The sequence below is a fragment of the Ambystoma mexicanum genome, chromosome 4p (genome assembly GCF_040938575.1).
Source record: "Ambystoma mexicanum isolate Mex_15411 chromosome 4p, UKY_AmexF1_1, whole genome shotgun sequence".
Lineage (NCBI taxonomy): Eukaryota > Metazoa > Chordata > Amphibia > Caudata > Ambystomatidae > Ambystoma > Ambystoma mexicanum.
The window spans coordinates 656,437,722-656,454,408 of record NC_090927.1 but is presented as its reverse complement, the minus strand read 5'-3'; positions in this window follow the sequence as shown (position 1 = coordinate 656,454,408).

The window sequence follows — 16,687 nt, the reverse complement described above, 5'->3', positions numbered from 1 at the left end:
GCCTCCACCAGGCCCCCCCTCATGGCCCCTATCACCCCCACCCCCCAGCAGTGCAGGGGCAGCCTCCACCAGGCCCCCACCCATGTCTCCCACCACCCCCACCCCCCAGCCACCATGGGCATCCCCCACCAGGCCCCCACTCATGTCCCCCTGCACCCCCACCCCTCCACCCCCCAGCATCCAGGGGCACCCTCCACCAGGCCCCCACTCATGGCCCCTATCACCCCCACCCCCCAGCAGTGCAGGGGCACCCTCCACCAGGCCCCCACTCATGGCCCCTATCACCCCCACCCCCCAGCAGTGCAGGGGCAGCCTCCACCAGGCCCCCACCCATGTCTACCACCACCCCCACCCCCCAGCCACCATGGGCATCCCCCACCAGGCCCCCACTCATGTCCCCCTGCACCCGGGTCCTCACAATCCCCAATCATGTGCGTTATGGTCAGCCTCCACAGCCAAAAGGCCCTACCAAGTAACCCATTCACCCACATGGAAATCGAAATTACATATTACACCCCCAATGTTCATAAAGCAAATGAACCCATGTCCGTCACACACAATGGTTGCAATTGAATGGGAAAACATCCAACATGACATGCATGAAACCAATGAGATGATACCACACAGTGAAGTATGAAAACAAAATTGTATTAAAAAAAATTGAATGCAAATGAAATGAAACAAACTACAATGGCAATGAAAAAAAGATAAGCTGCATGTCCGTCCAAAAAAATCAAAACTACAAATCCAAATCCAAAAAAATGTTGTTCAAAGTCACAGTAAAAATAAAATCAATCCGAGAGAGAAAAATAAATGCGAAGACCATTGCTCCATGGAGAATAAATTAAAAATAAAAAAATAAAACAATCCAATGAAGAACTATGTACAAAACATCCAAGGGTCCATGAGCACAACTGAACAAAGGAAACCTACAAAAAACCCTAACTAAAATCCAACTATATACAAAAAGTGGAGCAGTGTCCGTCGACTCCAAATCATAAGAAGAAACAAAGGAAACCTAAAACTAAAGAACTATATACAAAGGCGGCGGGCAAGTCCAGCGGCTCACTCCGTGGTGTTCCGGGCCAGGGCATCATCAAACTCCTCGTCTATGTCCCGGAGGCGGTCCTGTTCCATGGCCCGAGGGTCCGCAGGGACGACGCCATCTGCTCCTCCAACCCCCTGCGGATTGCCTCGAGGCACTCGGCCCGCCTCAGGGCCCTCCGCATGGAGTTCTCCGCCCTGACCATCGTGAGCCGCGCCTCTTCCGCCCGCCGCCGCTCTGCACCTATCTGCTGGCCCAACCGCAGCCACACGGAAGACACTTCCTGTCCTGGGTCCTCCTGCCCTCCGGCCGATGCCTGCCCCTCCGATGTTGATGGCCCCGAGCCATGATGCCTCCCACGTTGACTCTGCTGCTGCCTCCGACGCAACTGCCTCTGCCAGCACGACGGCATCCAGGCTGATGGAATCCACCGACGCCGTCGTGCACGTGCCCTGCCTGATGATGCCGGCACATCCTCCATCTGCTGGGGTACAGTTGCTGTGGTGTCCACCCCTGCTGGACCTCCGACTCCCGACTGTGGCAGGGATGGGATCCCCACTGAGCTGGCTGCATTGGTCAGGGCAGGTCCACAGCGGACCCTGGTGGCATCTGGGCCGGAAGACGGCAAGGAGAACGACCGGCGTATAGCCTCCACAGAGGAGGAGAGGGCCGCCAGATTGGCAGACACATGCAGGAAACCCCCGAACATGGAAGATCCCAATTGGGCCACGTCGGCACGGTGCTCTTCGTGATGATGTGCGTGCTCCTCCCGGGAAGCACGCACGTCATCACGAATTGCACCCGCGCGCATCGCAACCCCAATCAGGACCTTCTCCATACGGACACGGGTCCCCTCGTCCGCAGGTGGAGGGGAGTCAGGTGACATGGACATCCCCTCTACCTGCGGACGGGCCTGGGACGGGGCATCCCTGCTGGTGCATGGTGGTGCACTCACAGGGTCAGGGACAGTGACATGCACAGGCCCCTCCACGGTGACCTGTGCTGCCTCCTGCCCCTGCCCCTCGACTGCACCACTTGCACCAGCAGGGATGCCCCCACCAGGCCCCATGTGTGCCTCAGTGGCGGCCTCCTCCTCCTCTGTGGAAACAACCAACCTGGATGGCTCCTCACCGTCTTCCCCCGTAGCAGGCCCCTGTGGGGGCTCACCCACCCCTTCCGCTGCAGCCGTGGGGGCATCCCCGCCGCCTTGCTCCACAGCGCCGTCTCCGCCCTCTTCTTCACTAGCAGCTGCGTAGAGGGAGACATAGAACACAAGCATCAGGGTACTGTTCAATTGTCCCCTAGACAGGAAGCAATAGCAGATGAGTACCACTGTCAAAGTACACTTCCATCATGTCCCTCCACAACACATGGGTCAGTCCAGGCAAAACACACACAGTAACAGGCATGGTGCATGCCATGGACATTTCCATACATGTCCAATGGACTCTTGAAACATACAATGATATGGAACTCACATGCATCATGGGTCATGCCTATCACATGCACACACTTCACCTCAGTCACAACCATCTGGCCTCATACACCCCAAACACTGCGGATACAAGGGTAACTAGGCTGCATCAGTGAATCTGTGCATTGTCACACACATGTGTCATGCATCCATGGCATCCACAAGTCACAGACACGCAGGTCAGGCACACAGACATGGCTACCATATATGTACCCGGCATCAGCACACATCCCTCACCCCCACCCATGTCCAGGAACAGAGACTGGCATGCTCTCATGTGTAAAATCTGCATAGGGCTCCCCATTTCGCATTTAAACACATGCAACAACCATGTGGTTCACACATCACTGTTCGCACATGCATTACCATGATGTCCCTGCACACATACATGCATACATGGCCTATGTCACACATACAGGCAAGTATCAGACAACCAGCACACCGCAACATGCCCTGTCTCACACAGCAATGCTTGGACAATTACAGCTCAACTCCAGACGGGTCTCCCTCTCAAGGATCTGGGCGTGGAGCGTTGGGCGTACGCGTTCCAGGACCCTCATCTGGATGGAACTCATGCGGCCCCGGCCCCCCTCCACGAGGCGCCGGGCCTTCACGAGGGTCCTGGACCTCAAGTCCTCCCAGTGCTTCTTGATCTTCTGGACGTCGTGGGTTGCCACCCCCTCCACGTTGATGGCAACCACACAGTCGGCCCAGATCCTCTCCCGTCCTTCCTTGCTGGCGCGGGACGATCCAAAGAGGGCATCATACTGCCCCAGGACCTGCTCCACCAGGACACCAACTTCGGTGGCAGTGAAGCTGGTGCCCCTCTGCCCATCTGGCCTGGGGTTGCCACTGGTGCCAGATGTGGAAGTGCCCGACATGGCAACCCCAGAGGCAGGAGTGGGTGGGCAACTGGGTCCTGGGGCTGGGCTGTGGAGCGATGTAATCCCAGTCGGGAGTCTTCTGTTCCAGCAGGGGTGGACACAGCAACTGGACCCCTGCAGATGGCAGATGTGCAGGCACCAAATGGCAGGGCACGGTGGCAGCAGGCATGCAGGCAGGCAGGTAGGCAGGCAGCAGCAGCAGATGGCACGTGGGAGGCTGCTCGGGGCACTGGGGGGCAGTAATTCGGCCTTCTGGGCAGGAGCGTGGTCTTCCGTGTGTTTTCGCGTGGCCAGCTTGATGCAGAGTGATTTGGCACGTAAAAATCCTGCACGTCAGTGTGAAATTCGAGGAAAGGCCCTTAGCGCGTAAGCGCGTAAGCGCGTCAACACGCATACGCGATTCTATTGGACCAAAGGCCCTCAACGCGTAAGCGCGTCTGTGACGTGACCCGCACGGGTGTTTCCCTCATAGCACGTGATGACGGAGCACACGTGGAAAGACTGCACGTCAGAGTGTCATCGCGTGTAATTGGACAAAAGTGCGTGTACACGCGATTGGCCTATGTACGTGTATTTCAGGGGTGCGCGGGCACTTACACACGCGAGTACATCAGCGCACGTGTATACCGGGGTGCGCAGGAATTTCCACACGCTATTGGCCTGGGTACTGGATTTCAGGAGTGCGTGGGAAGTTTCACACGCTCGCCTACAACACGCGCAAAGAAACACGTACGCCAGTAGGAAGCAGGCATACGTCAACCCGCGACGCATAAATTTGCGCGCAAATAAAATAACAAGCTCAGACACCAGGATGAATATACCGTTCCTAGCAGCAGTGGCCGTGGGCTACCAAAGGAGGAGGAGGAGGATAGTCAGGGCCAGAATATTCACACCCAGAACCAGCCTTTTCGGGATACCTGATGACCAGGTGTATGGGAGGTACAGGTTTCCACCACACATAATACTGGACCTGGTGAGTGAGTGGGAGGATGACCTCACATCACCCACCCTGTGCTCCCAAGCACTCAGCCCCCTGGAGAAGGTCCTCAATGTACTGCACTTCTTGGCCACTGGATCATTTCAGCGGACAAGTGCCATCGTGGGTGGGGTGTCACAGGCCACGCAGTCACGCTGCCTACACCAGGTCTTGAACATCATCACTGCACGCCCATCAGTCCGCAGGCACATATACCTGCCCAGAACACCTGCAGAAAGGCATGCTGCCGCCCTGGATTTTTACGGTGTGGCACGATTCCCCAAAGTGCTAGGTGCCATCGACTGCACCCATGTGGCTCTACGTCCCCCCAGGGCATCTGAGCACATCTATAGGAACCGCAAGCACTGGCATTCCATCAACGTGCAGGTAGTATGTAATGCCAAGGGAATCATCACCTCAGTATATGCCAACTATCCCGGGTCAACCCACGACAGCTTCATTTACCGAATGTCCACCCTAAGCCGGGACCTAGAAGCTGGCCGGCATGGCGATACATGGCTGCTTGGTGAGTATGAATGCCACTGCACATGCATGCGTGTCAGATACTGAGCAAAGTCACAACCCCACCAATGATACCAATCACCACCTCCACAGGGGACAGTGCCTACCCTCTCAGCCCCCACATGATGACGCCAATTCGGAACCCCACCACGTCACCCGAGGTAAGATATAACACAGCCCACATTGCAACCCGGGGCATAGTGGAGCGCACATTCGGAGTGCTTAAGTCACGCTTTCGCTCCCTTGACCGTTCTGGCGGGCAGCTGTTATACGCTCCCCCAGTAGTGTGCAGGATCATAGTGGCAGCATGTGTCCTGCACAACGTTGCAACACGCCGGGGCCTGGCCGTGGACATGGTGGTGGCCCCACATCCCCAACCACATGCACGGCTGCTGCGCATGGGAGGGGAAAGGGCACGGGGGGAGGCAGTCCGTACACAGCTAGTGGCTAATTACTTCACATAGAAATCACACCCCTGTGGAGTGCACACTGCCCTGGCACATACCATCTGACAATCAATGATGACTCAACCTGACACTGATCCTGAATGTCTGGAGAATCAACCGTCAAAACCATATCAGCCTGAGATTGTTCACCTGGAAGTGTTACAATGTGTGCATCCCTACCTACACAGACACCACCAATGCAGTTTCGTGAAAAAACACATTCATGCAGCTAAAATGAATACCCACTTGCAAAATGCAACATGAGGACAGTGCCATGTCACCCAACCCATCCCCAGCACCGCCACACGACACACCGTGCCATGTCATGCTATGTGCAGGTAAACAAAGTAATCCCCACAACATGACACAAGTGTCACAATGTACAGTGTCCCTAATTGAAACTCGCGACACCTGAAATGCTCACAGTAATGCAGGACCAACAACACACTTGAGCAGGTATTTAGCAATAACACTTATCAGCCACTGACCCTCTAAACTACCATTAACATGACATTACGAATGTAAGGAATTAGTAGTCTCACCACCACGAAATGCCTGCACTCCCACCACTTCCAACTGTACAGTGTTGCCGCCATGTAGAGTTGTAGGTGCACTGCTGCCAACATGGACCCCATCTCCAAAGTACAGGGCCTTGTGTAGACATGAGGAAAGGACCTGCAAATTAGGAGGTAGACACGGATGATGAGTTACACATCAATGCAACATGCAGTGTACAACACAATAGCAATATGCACTAGGAATGTATACACAGTATTGACTAGACTACCCGCACATGTAGTGGGAGTCCAATGTCACCATGTACGTCAATGTCACTTGGGCACACCCTTTGCAAGCCCATGAAAACGGGAAGCAGGAGGGGTGTGTGTGACAAAAACCCAAGCATCTGAACCAAATACATGACAAGCCTGCATGTGCCCAGCCACAATGCAGCGTATGCCCACAGGAGCCACAGAAGGCAACACATTGTCCCAAAAAAAAAAAAAATCAAAAATGGCCATTAATGGGCCTGGGGGGGGGGGGTTGGGGAGGCCACCCAGGAGGTCCGTGGACAGGGTGCACACCAAAACCCACCTGTGTGGATATTGCGAAAAAAAAACACCTCCATGGGCTCATGGCCCACACGGCTACCCTATTGTGGGAGTATCACTGCTGTCGCTATTATCACCCTGTGCAGCTGCATCCGGAGGTGGTTGCACTATGGGAGGCAGCCCACGCAAGGCCCTAGTCTGTTCCTCCATGGCTGCAAGCATGCGGGTGTGGTAGGTCTCGTTCTGGAGGATGAGTGTGCGGAGGTCCCCATGCAACAACTCACGGGATGCCCGGACCTCCGCCCTAGTTGCCTGCATCTCAGCTGAGAGCGTACGGGTGAGACGCTCCAGCTGCTGTTCTGTCCTTCAGTTTGTTGAAGCCTCAAGCTCAACAAGAGTCGTCCTGAGGTGAAGGAGCTCCAGCCTCAGGGCTTCCCTGTGGCCCTGGGACTCTATGGAGATGGCTTCCTGCAGAGTCGCCAGTGCCGCCCGCCTGTCCCTGTTGGACACCAACATGTCCTCCCTTTGTGACTGGCAGATGGAGTCGGTTGCCTGCTGTAGTCGCTCCATCAGCCTTTCGGGGGGGACAATGGAAGTGACCACCCTATCCATGGCCTGAGCCATCATCTCTGATGATGCTGCCTGTTGGGTTGCCATACCGTAAATGGATTGCTCCCATGCGGTATTGCCAGGTGGCGTACGGTACCATGTCGGCGGGCACCACACCTGTCTTGGGCAAGGCGAACTGCGCCTTGCTGTGCCGGCACTGCCTGAGGCTGCAGGACTGCATTCCCCCTCTGATCTGCTGGCCCAGGAACAGGATCAGATGTCGCGGAGTGTGACCCTGCATCCGTAACCACCAAAGGCGTAGCTGCCAACACTGACATCCCCATTGAGGGTTCTGACCCTGGTGCAGGTGGGAATCCCTCCCATGAACACTCACCTGCGACGGCACGTAGGTCTCATCATCCGAATCAACACCTGAGTACAGCTCGGGGGAGGTGCAGCCAGAGACACCCCTTGAGAGCACGACCTGCAGCACTTGTGGGTTCTCACCCACCACCACACCACGTCCCTCACTGGTGGTCGGTCGGCCCTCGGACCCCTCCTGGGTCTGCACCATCTCCACAACCCCAGCAGTATCAGTGCGTCTTCCCCTGCAAAGACATAAAAGCAAACAAATGGAAACAGGCATTAGCACCATGGCACACAATGAGGGCTGAGAAGCAACAGAACCAGTACTTGATTGACACATGTCCCACATGACTAAAACCCTCCCATGCATGCACCCTCACTGCGTATGAAGGGCAGGCAAATGGCACACACTGATGACACCAAGATGGGAGATGAACACATTTTCTGCATGCTGCCTGGCAGTGGCATCACACATTGGCCTGTGATTGCCAGGTGAAATACACATGCCATCACACAGATTGCATGTACCATTGCTATTGAGTGAAGATGGAGAGGATGGCAGCACTTATTCATTCAGTCCAGTTCCCTCATGTAATAGCTTTTCCAATTGAAACAGGTCTGATTTTTCACCTGGAGCTGCCAGTCCAAAATGGTCCGATTGCACAGGGACATGTGTGAACAAATGATATCCAGGTAACAAAGTCACTCCACTTTACCATAGCCATGTCAGACATGTGACTAGAGGACTGAGAAATGCCTAGTAAAAGTGGTGGAATGCAAACAATCTGCCTGAATGAACAGAGAAAAATAAGCAACAATGTTGTGGCAAGGTGACACTTCAAGGGCAACTGGCGTGCTGTTGGGCTAGATGTCTACTGTTGGCAGAAGGGATACTGCTATGGCGAAATGCTGCTCCGCAGAATGTATTGCATGAAGCACATGGGTGACCCAAACGACTCAGGCGCACACACCCTCACCTGGCACACAAACAGAAACTCTCACACACACACCATGCACATGGATGACACACACATGCATGCGCACTCACCGGACAATGCCTCATAATGAGGCAGATCTCCCACGCCTTGGATCTGTTCCTCCGTGACGTAGGTCCCAGCGACTGACTCATGTGGAGTGAGTTCCATGTCTTCTACTGGAGACCCACCTCCAGTCACTAGAGTTGCGGCATGACTTGAGGCCAGCTTATTCTTTGCTCTGCGCTTTAGGTCATTCCAGCGCTTATAGCAATCATTGGCTGTGCGCCTCACGATTCCAAGGGCACTTACGATGTCCGCAACGGTCTGCCAGTGTGCCTGGCGTTGTGCAGGTGTGGTCTTGGATCCTGCAACAATGACCATCTTGTTATCATGTGCGGACACATACTCGACAAGTGCATTCAGTTCGGCATCCGTGAAGCTGGGCTTCCTCGACGGGCCGGACTGTGTAGCCGTGTCTGGGGCATCAGCCTGTGCCGGACGAGCACTCTTCCTCTTCCGCTTGGAAGGTGGTGGTGATCCTGAGTGTCCTGCGCCGCTCTGGACACTAGGGGCAGGAGCCCTGGTGGACTCTGTTTCAGGAGTGTGGGATTGCACACTCAGAATGGGAGTTGGTGCAGGCATTGGCTCAAGTGTAATGGTGTCAGGGGGAATGTAAGCAGGATGGACTAGGACCGACACTGTCCTGGATGGTTGTGTGAGAGCTGGGGTGGATGGAGCCGCAGCTGCCCCTGCAGCCTCTCCACCCTGCCTACTTGGGGCAGCAGATGACCTTGCTGCCCCTGATCCACGTGGCCTGATGACATCAACGTGCACCAGCGCACGTGTCATAGGCCTGCTGACCTGGAAGTCAGCCATGGAGTCAGCCAGGTCTGGTGCCACAATGGGCTGGTCCAACAAGGGCTGAGCATGGATGGTGTCAGCCACATCAGCCTCAACCAGGGGGGGGATTATGGGTGCCCTTGACTGGTCCTCCACACATGGGGGACAGGGTCACCCTGCAAGTAACGACCACGTCCCCTACCCGATCCACCACGGCCACCACTTGTGGCTCGTCCACCTTTGCCACCCTTACGGAATCCTCGCCTCCCAACCATGGCACTGATGTTAATGTGCGAATGGGAGTGGCTGTAAACTATTGTCCTGGGCAATTGGGGGTCAAAGGGGTTGGGTACCAGATGGTAATTGTACCCTAGTGCTCTAGCAAGGCTGAATGTGACCCCTGGGGAAAGATGACGGGTCACGCAACGCACAGGAAGCCCAAAAAAGGGAGATGACGTGCACGCAACCCCTCCTAGACCACGTATGCGGAAAAAAAACCCTGCACTACGCTGTGGCACCCAGTAACACAAGAATGAACGTATGCGTGTCACACGCAGCCTAGAATTACCTCTGAAGGGGTAGGCTACACACGGGGCAAGCACAGATGTTAGATACGTGCATGACTCACCGTCTGCCAGGAAAAAGAGCGTGAGAAAGAAGCGCGTTTGGTTGGCAACACCCCCGCCAAAAGAAGATTTGTACGCTGTCTGAGGAGACAGGACAACAGTAGAAGGGAACACTGTTTGAGGGAACAGGCCCAGGAAAACCAGAAAAAGAGAAAAAGCTGTCAGAGGTAACAGGGAGTACGAACTTGAAACGCAGTGAAGTAAATCGCATGTGAAACGACAAGAAGTACAGAATTCACCCACTCGCTCTCCACGAAAAGCACATACAAGGAAATGGTGTTCTACACGTACCTTTTATGCAGGCCCACACGTCCAGCGTCACTTCCGCGTGTACGCGCTAGGGCCATTTCCACCAATTACAGCTTTGTCACTTCCGGTGTACCCGCTGTATCCACCAATTACACGCTTTGTCACTTCCGCAGGTATGCGCTATTTCCACCAATTACACGCTTTGTCACTTCCGCGGGTACGCGCTGTTTCCACCAATTACACGCTTTGTCACTTCCGCGTGTACGTGCTTTTTCCACCATTTACACGCTTTGTCACTTCCGCGTGTACGCGCTTTTTCCATCATTTACACGCTTTGTCACTTCCGCGTGTACGCGCTATTTCCACCAATTTCACGCTTTGACACTGGGACGTGTCTTTCATTTTTTTAACACGCAACATTTCAAACGTGTGCCATATTCAAGGTGCACGTGACTTCATAGACCCGCATACGCTGGTGGCCTTTGGGCCAGTGAATGTACAGACATGTGCTGACGCGCTTACGCGCTAAGGGCCTTTCCTCGAATTACACGCAGACGTGCAGGATTTTCACGTGCAAAATCACTCCGTATCACGCTGGCCACGCGTTTACACACGGAAGACCACGCTCCTGCCCAGAAGGCCGAATTACTGCCCCCCAGAGCCCTGAGCACGCTCCCACCTGCCATCTGCTGCTGCCTGACTGCCTGCTGCCCACGTGCACTGCCATTTGCTGCCTGCACATCAGCCAGGGATGCTGTTGCTGTGACCACCCCTGCTGGAACCGAAGACTCCCGACTGCTTTTCCATCGCCCCACAGCCCAGCCCCAGGACCCAGTTGCCCACCCACTCCTGCCTGTGGGGTTGCCATGTCGGGCACTGCAACATCTGGCACCAGTGGCAACCCCCGGCCAAGGAGGCAGAGGGGCACCAGCTTCACTGCCACCGAAGTTGGTGTCCTGGTGGAGCATGTCCTGGGGCACTATGAAGCCCTCTTTGGAAGGTTGCGCACCGACAAGGAAGGACTTACTCGGATCTGGATGGACATTGTGACTACCATCAACGCGGAGGAGGTGGCAGTCCGCGACTACGAACGTGTCAGGAAGCGCTGGGAGGACTTCAGGTCCAGGACCCTCAACAAGGCCCGGCGCCTCCTGAGGGCAGCGGATGCTAAGGGGCGCCGGGGCCACTTGTCGGAAGATCAGATGAGGGTCCTGGAACGCATATCCCCAGCGCTCCACGTCCAGGTCCTTGAGAGGCAGACCCGTCTGGAGTCGAGCGGTAAGTGTACATGCATACTGATTGTAAGCTGTGCGTGTGGTGTGCCAGGAGTGTGCAGGTTGAACATGTATATTTATGTGGGCAAGTAGGGGGGGTGTACAGGGCCGTGAGGGTGACACATGCGAGGGGTCTCATGTGTGACACATGGATGGTGCTTGTGTGTGTGGGCTTGCATGGCACAGGATGTGGAGGAATGATTGTCAGGTGTGACATGGATGTCGATCGGAACACTGCGAGAGTTGGCGGAGGTGTACACATGCATGCAAGCGTGGTGGTGTGTGTGCATGTGTAGTGGACTCCCTATGTTGCATGTGATGTGTGCATGACCTTTGGCTGCTCATGCTGTTGTATGTGAATGGATGGTGCTGGCTGTTGCAATATGCCTGTGGTATGGCTCATGTGTGCACGTTGAAATGACATGTGTGTTGGGGATTGTGATGCCATGTCTGAGGTTTACCAATGCCACTCATGTATGACTGTCATGTGTGTATGAGTCCATTGGACAGTGCCCTGATGCCTGTGTTTTCTTTCTCCCTGTCTGCAGCGTCAACTGATGAAGAGGGCGGAGAAGGTGCTGTGGAGCACAGCGGCAGGGGTCGCACCACCAGCCGGAGACGCAAGACCCGGATCCCCTCCCAGGTTCTGATCTCGTCGGGGAGTGAGGAGTCCGGTGCCGTGTCCCAGGCCGCAGCTGCCGAGGGGAGGTCCAAGAGGTGGAGGTTGGAGTTGGACTCCTCGGCAGCAGAAGGAGCAGCTGGGACCCCACAGGGCCCAACGGAGGAAGATGGCACGGAGTCATCCAGGTTGGTGGGGGGTTTGGAGGAGGAGGAGGCCGTGCAAGCGACAGAGGCGGGGTCTGGAGGTGGGGATTCCACTGGTGTTAGTGGTGCAGTGCAGGATCTGGGACAGGAGGCAGCACAGGCCACCGCGGAGGTGCCTGTGTGCAATCCTGTCCCTGCTCCTGTCACTGCATCATCTTGCACCAGCGGGGATGCCTACCTCCAGACCCGTTCTCAGGGAGGGGATTGGCTTACAACACCTGGCCTTCCTCTACCTGCGGTTGTGGCTATCCTGCACCAGGTTGAGCCTGTCCAGGGTGGTGTGGTGTTGCGTCAACGGGCCATGCGAGCTGACCTGCAGTCTTTTCATGATGAGTCTGCACGTCTTCTTGCATGGCTCGTTGACTGCGTTGACCCACTGGGACAGCTCACCAGGGCTGGATTCCTCCGTTTCCTGGACCTTGTTCCGACCCCCTCCTCCACGGAACCCCCTATGCCCCAGTCGTCCTCCATGCCATCTTCCCACCCATGTGTCACCTGGGTGCCCTGTGGAGCTGCCTCCGACCGTGCGGCCAGGCTGGTGGACAACAGATCCCTGCCACAGTCGGGAGTCGGACGTCCAGCAGGGGTGGCCACATCAACGACTGCAGCCCAACTGGAGGAGGATGTGCAGGCACCATTGGACAGGGCACATGGACAGCAGCAGCAGCAGGAGGCTGTAGGTGGGAGCCACGATAGCTCGGGGCCTTCAACATCGGAGGGGCAGGCTTCGGCAGGAGGGCAGGAGGACCCTGGATGGGAAGTGTCTTCCGTGTGGCAGCGGTTGGGCCACGCCATAGATGCGGAGCGGCAGCGGGCGGAAGAGGCGCGGCTCACGATGGTCAGGGCAGAGAACTCCATGCGGAGGGCCCTGAGGCGGGCCGAGTGCCTCGAGGCAATCCGCAGGGAGTTGGAGGTGAACATGTCAGCCTCCCTGCGGACCCTCGGGGCCATGGAACAGGACCACCTCCGGGACATAGACGAGGAGTTCGATGATGCCCTGGCCCAGAACACCACTAAGTGAGCCGCTGGACTGGCCCGTCGCCATTGTATATAGTTATTTAGTGATAGGTTTCCTTTATAGTTTATTTTTATTTGGAGTCGACGGACACTGCTCCACCTTTTGTATATATTTCCATTTTAGATAGGTTTTTTGGTAGGTTTCATTTCTTCTGTTGGGATGATGGACCCTGAATACTTTGTACATAGTTGGACTTTGGATTTGGATATTTTTTTTACTATGGATATTTTTTTCCATGGAGCAATGGTTTTCATTTTCTTTTTTCCCTTCATTTCCTTTTTATGGACTTGAGCTTTGGAAGAAATTTTTTAGGATTATCATTTATTGATTTTAATTTGAAAAGGGACAGCCAGCTTGATTTTGTTATTTTTTTTACTTGTGTATTTGGTTTCATTTTGATTGCCATTACTGTTGTTATTAATACATTATTTGGATTTTTTCATTCTTCAATGTGTGGTTTCATCTCATTGTTTTCATGCATGTCATGATATGGGTTTTCAGGTTCACTTGCAACCATTGTGTGTGTGTGAGACACGTGTTGATTTACATTGTTTCCATTGGAGTAGTATCATGGGTGCATGTAATACTTGGTTGTGTCTTTGGGCTGTGGTGGCTGGCCATGAGGCCCATGCTTGAGGATTGTCAGGGCATGTGGGCAGGGGGACATGGGTGGGGGCCTGGTGGGGGATGCCCCACACTGCTGGGGGGTGGGGGTGGTGGGAGACATGGGTGGGGGCCTGGTGGAGGCTGCCCCTGCACTGCTGGGGGGTGGGGGTGGTGGGAGACATGGGTGGGGGCCTGGTGGGGGATGCCCATGGTGGCTGGGGGGTGGGGGTGGTGGGAGACATGAGTGGGGGCCTGGTGGGGGATGCACATGGTGGCTGGGGGGGTGGGAGTGGTGGGAGACATGAGTTGGACATGAGTGGGGGCCTGGTGGTGCTGCCCCTGCACTGCTGGGGGGAGGGGGTGGTGGGAGACATGGTGGAGGCTGCCCATGGTGGCTGGGGGGTGGGGGTGGTGGGAGACATGGGTGGGGGCCTGGTGGAGGCTGCCCCTGCACTGCTGGGGGGTGGGGGTGGTGGGAGATATGAGTGGGGGCCTGGTGGGGGATGCCCATGGTGGCTGGGCGGTGGGGGTGGTGTTCGACTTGAGTGGGGCCTGGTGGGGGATGCCCATGGTGGCTGGGGGCGTAGGAGTGGTGGGACACATGAGTTGGACATGAGTGGGGGCCTGGTGGAGGGTGCCCCACACTGCTGGGGGGATGGGGGTGGTGGGAGACATGAGCAGGTGTGCAGGGTAGTCCCCTGTTTTGTGGGCTGCCTGCAGGGGCTGTGGAGGGTGTACAGGGTACACCTGTGAGGACCCACCCAGCCTAATCGTGTGTGTTTATTCCCGCGCACCCCTGTAATACACGTACCCAGCCAAATCGCGTGTGATAATTCCCCCGCACCCCTGTAATACACGTACCCAGCCAAATCGCGTGTGATTATTCCCGCGCACCTCTGTAATACACATACCCTGGCTAATCGCGTGTAGAACTTCACGCGTACCCCTGTCATACACGTACCCAGCCAAATCGCGTGTAAAAATTTCCGCGTACCCCTGTAATACACGTACCCTGGCTAATCGCGTGTTTAACTTCACGCGTACCCCTGTCATACACGTACCCTGGCTAATCGCATGTAAAAATTCCCGCATACCCCTGATATGCACGTTACCCACTTTGTGTTCCTTGTTTGGCAGCCCTATCAACTGGTCCAGGGTTAGCGCAGTCCTTTGCGATGATTTAGCGATTTTGATGGCTTTTCCTTGCGCGAGGGCGTTCTTGGGGGGGTTACTGGCGCTGCTGCAGGGTCGCTGCGATACTTTGCGCCACGGCTGGTTTGGGAGCCTAAAATCCATGAATACGCTGTGCGCGGAAATCGGTTTTGGCGCACGTGCCTGGCGCAGACAATCGCATGCGGACACTCTGCGCCAGCCGCTTGCGACACTTTTCTGCGAAATTCTATGAATGACCCTGTATGTGTTTAGATGGTGAGTGTATAGTGAGTGAAGTCTATTATATTCTAAAATGCAAGGAATATCAGCGTTTACTTTACTTGCATCAAAGTTGATTAGAAATAGACCGTCAAGTGTACGTAAGCGTGATAGTGCTACGTAGCTCATGCCTTCTTTAAAGACTGTGTTACCAATATATATCATTGCTTTGTCTAGGGTAAGACCTTGTGATTTATGAATCGTGACTGCGTATGCAAGAGTTAGAGAAAATTGTTCTCTGCGTACATACAAATCTTTGAAGAGAATGAATCTAGCTGTTGAGCGTCCTATCTGTTTTACTTCTGAAAGTTTGTCAAAGAGTATATTGACAAACTGAATTTTGTTGTCACCTGGGTATGTTTGAAAGCCAACAACTGTACCCAGTGCTCCATTAACTAGTCCTTGGTCCACGTCAAGGTTACGTTTAAGCATTACTCTGCAATTTAAGGATAATTTTAACATCTTTTCTAAGCCTGCTGTGTTTGAGATTGATTTTTCTAAATTATTTAGTCTTGTTGTGGCTTGGTCACACATGGGTAGTGTCATACCATGTACATCTAGTTTGTCTGTGGTGCTAATTTCCATTATTGGTTGCATTTCTTTACTTAACATTATTTCATTGAATTTGAGACAGCTTGCAAGAGTTGGCATTAAGGCCATACAATTGACATTTTTGTGGGCTAATTGTTCCATAACATCTGTAGCACATGCATTATCGCCATAAAGTGCATTAATGTGCCGGGTTTTCAATGTTGCTTCTGCTTCTTTAGAAAGTATACCAACTCTCAAACTTTTTAAAATGTTGGCATAAGTTAGATCTGCAGATTGGCGCATGTTTTCTGTTAATTCTCTGTATTGGAAATGTTGCCAAAGGTTGACATTTCCAATGCTGCCAACAGTTTTACGGCAGAGTTTGTGCCCTAATGTTTTAAAAATAGGTTCACCTTTTACTGGTGTTAATTGAAGCAGATCTCCAAAAACAATAATGTGTTTTCCTGCAAAGAGCTCTTCATAGTCTGTTTTGAGTATTTCTTGTAATCTGAGGTGAATCAAAGCTAACATTAGGTTGGAGACCATGCTCACTTCATCTATTAGTAGCATTTTCATTTGTTTCAATACTCTGCGTAATTCCATTGCAGCTTCTGCAGAATGTTTGTAATAGTCTAATTTGTTCTGGTGTTCTACTGGTAATAGTAGTAATCGGTGTAATGTAACACCACCTATGTTGTAGGCAGCTAAACCTGTGGGGGCAGTGACAACAGCTGACAGTTTGTTGTTTGTCAATTGTTGAAGGAACTTACTAATGATTTTGATTAGGAATGTTTTGCCAGAACCAGCTTCACCACTGACGTACAGTAGTATAGGTTTATAATTATGGCAGGAACATTCTTTATTTTCATGTTTTACACCATGTGCAATTTGTTTTGTTACTTCTTGAAAAATGCTACTTTGCTCATTGTTTAGTTTTGATTGTAGTATAGTTAAGTCTTCCTTATCTTCATACTGACACATGGTGTTTTCTACTTCTAT